Genomic DNA, 4,298 nt, shown 5'->3' with positions numbered 1-4,298 from the left:
GACCTCCCCAATCCCCTCCCCTAGCCCCGCCTCTTCCCGATCGGGGACCCCAGCCCCACTGCCTGCAGCGCACCCCACTGCGCCCCACGAGTCCCATTTTTGCTTGCCTAGAGCAAATTTGCCCAAGCGCTGACTTTTTAGGAATTCCCTTCGTCCCCTCGCAGAGACCTTCTGCGGCTCCCCCGCCCCTTGTCCCGCCGCCCAGACGTGGCATCCTTGCGGGGTGGGCTGTATAAAGGACCCGAGGCAGCGCGGGCCAAGATTGGAGACGTGGCGCGTCGGCTCAGCCAGCCCAGGCTCCAGGTACGTCCGCGTCCGTGACTGGAACACACGTGGGAAAGAGGGTGGGCAGGGTGATTCTGTTCTTCTGTGACATCCTTATTCGTGCTGGGCAGAAAAGTCCTTAGAGAAGATTGAGAGAGTCGCCTCGGGTTCTTGGAGGAGAGATTGGCCCCGTGCGGCCCGCAGATTTGAGTTCAGGCCGACTTCTGAAGGGTTGTATCAGGAATAGGAACAAATCTGAAGGAGGACAAGAGGTCCCCACGTAGCCACGCTGGACATTAGGAGAGGGACCCTTTGTGGGCAAAGGTCGGGTGGGGGGTTGGGAGGGTAAGGTTTTCTAGTTCCACTTTTATGAGGATCTTTGGGCCCTGCGGAGTGAACACTGGGGCAGAAAGTTTAGAATTAGAAAATAAAGTGCTTTTGAAGAGTCTTGTAGTTTTGGGGGGCCTTTCTGAGGAGATAAGCCTGGTGGGGATTTAAATAACAAAGGAGGCCAATGGTAAAGTTACAGGGTAAAGGGAGCCAGACTAGCCCTAACTAGCCAGTGACCCTGTCTATCTGGATAGGGTGGGGGCCAGCATCACTGAGCTGTTTTTCGGGAAGCCCATGAGTGACCCTCTTAGCTGCAGACATTAAGGATGTCCCCATGAGCCCATTCGCACCCTGGCATCTGGAGGCTGGCAGGTTGCTGGTGGGCCTGGGGCTGGAGACTGTCCACAGCATCTGTAAAGGGTTCCATTGTGCTAATCCATAATGGGGACCCTGGTAATAGGTGGAATGTGTCACAGCTCATCTAGGACCACATATACTCAAAAGGAAAGCAATAAAAACACAAATTGCCTGAATTTGTCTTTTTCTGTCATTCTTTCATTTGTCATCAAATGAAAGAATTAAGTGAAACTCTTTCAAAGTCATCCATGAGAGCCCGTGCCATACCCGAATGCACGGTATCTGAAACTGTGGAGTGGTGGGGTGGATACCGGATGCCGTTCTCAGAGTTCCTTTAAGACCAGAAGAGATGTTCTCTCAGAGTTCCTTTAAGACCAGAAGAGATGTTCTTATCTAGGTGGCCTCATGGGAAGCAATCCTCAGTTCTCACTGGGGCTTGAATGATAAAGTTAACACACTGGTTTCTAGGCCTCTCCCAGCTGCTTGCTTCAGAGGGAGCTGGGAACTGGCTGCATTTCCTACATCCCCCCCTCCGTTGCCTACGTGGCATGCTGGCACCCTGAGGACCTCCCAGGAAGAAGGAAGCTGGCCAAGGTTTGGCAGGGGAGGACTCCGCCTTACACTTGAACCCTATGGCCCTCAGATATGCCAGCCTACTCAGGGTGAAAGAAGACAGAAATTAGGACTCAAATGTAGGGAGCTGATTCCTGTCCTGGCCTCAATGTTACTGTTAAAAGCAGTTAACATTTTTAAAAAAGGAATTACAAAAAGAAAAATGTGAGTGTGCCATGCCTGTGTATGGAGCAGAAGGATGGGAGTTCAAAGTCAGCATGGTGCTGCCTAGGGAGGCCCACACTCACATAAACACAAACCACAGCCTATCTGGAAAAACTCAGCATCAAAAGGGAAAGTCCCTGTACCATGATGCAGGAGGCGGATCACATAACCTTTAACTCTCCAAATTATGTGATTTTTGTGTGTATCTAAGGAGGGAAGTGAGGTTCGGTTTTACTGTTTATAGGCAACAAGATACTGCCGCTAAAATGCATGTATTAGTGCTAATGAGTTTCAAATTACTGAAGTGATTACTTGGGTTCAAGTGAAATGGTGCTACATTTATGCCATTGACATAAGGAAACTTCCTAAATTCTTCTGAGCTAGTGTCTTCATGTGCAGTTTATCCTAGTCCAGCAAGGGCGTCACTTCTGAGCAGGAAAGGATAAAGTGTCTGTTAAACATTGTAACCTAAGGCTAGGCACTTACTAGGCACTCTGAAAATAAAAATGATTTTAAAATATCTACAAATATTTTCTTTCCCTAATGAAATTTATTTTCTCTTTAAAAAGGCTTTCTCTCTAAAGAGCTACCTACACCATCACATTATAAAACTAAATAGGATTATTCTTTACCAAAACTTTTAGTTCTTCAAAATGAAAATTGCTCTCCCCAAACTGCTTCAGGTGAGCTGTGTACGTATACAAGTACAAAAATGAGAAAAGCTACGAAACCCTTGGTGAAAATGATGAATTCTGGGGCGCTGATTCATGTGACTTGAAAAACGCCATCCATTTCCTGACTCACCTCAGTTTCTATTCAGAAGTATGAAGCATCATGTGTCTGTGACCTAGTTTGCTCATCTGCCTTGTCTTTATATCCTTTCTTAGAGCTTGGTCTCAGCTCCTAGAGGAGAGGAGCAGGGAAGGGCTGAAGAGAACACAGCCTGGAGCCATGAAGATGCAGCTGTGGACCATACAGAGATGCAGCCATGGACCATACATGACCTTCCGGAGAAGCCTCATAACTGTGATGAGATGCATTAAGATGTGTTGAGAATGCATTTAAAAATTACATATATATGCACAGAGATATAAGTGCTGGCTAGTTTTTGTCAACCTGACACAAACCTGAATCACTTGGGAATGGGGAAGCTCCACAAGTAATTTCCTCCACCAGCTAATTGATGTGGGGGGCCCAGCCCCCTATGGGCGGTACCATCCCTATGCAAGTAGGCCTGGGCTGTTAAAAAAACAAAGGTAGCTGAGCAAGCCAAGGGAAGGAAGCCAGTAAGCAGCATTCTTCCATGGTCTCTACTTCAGTTCCTGCCTCCAGGTTCCAGCCATAAGTTCCCATCTTGGCTTCCATAGATGTTAGGCTGTAACCTGGAAGTGTAAATAAATAAACCCTTTCCTCCCCAAATTGGTTTTGGTCAGTGTCTTATCACAGCAACAGAAAGCAAACTAAAACACACACACAGACACACACACACAGATACAGACACACAGATAGACACAGACACACACACATACACAGAGATAGACACAGACACACACACATCCACACATACCAGCCCAGAAGTTGTCCTCTTTACGTCATAACTACATTTTTCTTTAAATGAGCCAGGCAAACATTACATTCACCACCCATCAGCTTCTTTTTTCTGTCCTGTTTTCCTTTCCGACCCATGGCATTTAAGGCTGACAAAACTCCAAGGTTATCTGATCCATACATTGTTTTCTTGAACGTAGAAAACATTGGTACGAAGAGGTGAGGTTGATGTCACGATAGCATGGTGCAGAGCTGCTCATTGCTCCTGCACTTTATAGTGTTGGGAAGACCCACAGTTGTGGGTACAGGAGACAGTGATACCCGTGGATGTTTCACAGATGAACGCTTTTGAAGTTGGGAGGTTTGGGAGAACATTCAGCACCTAGTCTCTTGGGCATCCCCAAAGCCCAATTTTGTGTTCCTTTACCCCAAGAAACCTCCCTACCCTTTACTGTAGAGCCCGTTTCCTGAGTGACGTTAAGGAGACCAGATTTATTTTAAATATTTTATTTTATTATTTTTATTTTATGTGTATGAGTGTATTGCCTGCATGTGTGTGAGTGCACCCGTGTCGTGCAATACCACGGAGGTCAGAAGAGGGCATCAGACTCCCCTGGAGCTGGAGTTAAGGATGGTTTGTAGCTGCCATGTGGGTGCTGGGAATCAGACCCAGGTCCTCTGCAAGAGCAGTCAGTGCTCTTAACTGCTGAGCCATCTCTCCAGCCCCCATATTTATTTTAAAGAGAGAAGCCCATGCACTTAGAAATAGTCCGCACACATACTAGAAGGAGCATAGATCAATGCGATTTGAAGCACAGGTCCCTGGTCCTTAAAGGTCCAGGTTGTTCCACTCTGCCAGGCTGTGTAAGGGAGTCTCCATCATCTACCATCTCTGTAATCTGATTTCTACCCAGCCCATCCAGGGTCTTTATTGCTTCCCAGGCCTGACCAGAGAGATGTGCCAATAGACATTGCCCTAGCTTTGCACTCTTCTCTGGTGAGTTCTTACCTGTGACCTCTCC

General features: G+C 47.2%; 1 long non-coding RNA gene and 1 other non-coding gene across 2 annotated transcripts; both read left to right on the top strand.

Annotated features, from left to right (window-relative positions):
• The first annotated feature begins 6 nt into the window (after positions 1-6).
• On the top strand, positions 7-2,963 carry LOC115071155. The gene is made up of 2 exons (XR_003850266.1): positions 7-303; positions 2,616-2,963. It is a non-coding gene; the product is annotated as an uncharacterized LOC115071155 (long non-coding RNA).
• On the top strand, positions 2,464-2,533 carry LOC115071161. Its single transcript, XR_003850270.1, has one exon. It is a non-coding gene; the product is annotated as a small nucleolar RNA SNORD123 (small nucleolar RNA).
• Positions 2,964-4,298: the final 1,335 nt, after the last annotated feature.

This window comes from Nannospalax galili, unplaced genomic scaffold (assembly GCF_000622305.1).
Source record: "Nannospalax galili isolate Female #2095 unplaced genomic scaffold, S.galili_v1.0 scaffold698, whole genome shotgun sequence".
In the NCBI taxonomy this organism is placed as follows: Eukaryota; Metazoa; Chordata; class Mammalia; order Rodentia; family Spalacidae; genus Nannospalax; species Nannospalax galili.
This window is presented reverse-complemented; position numbering and strand designations above follow the sequence as displayed.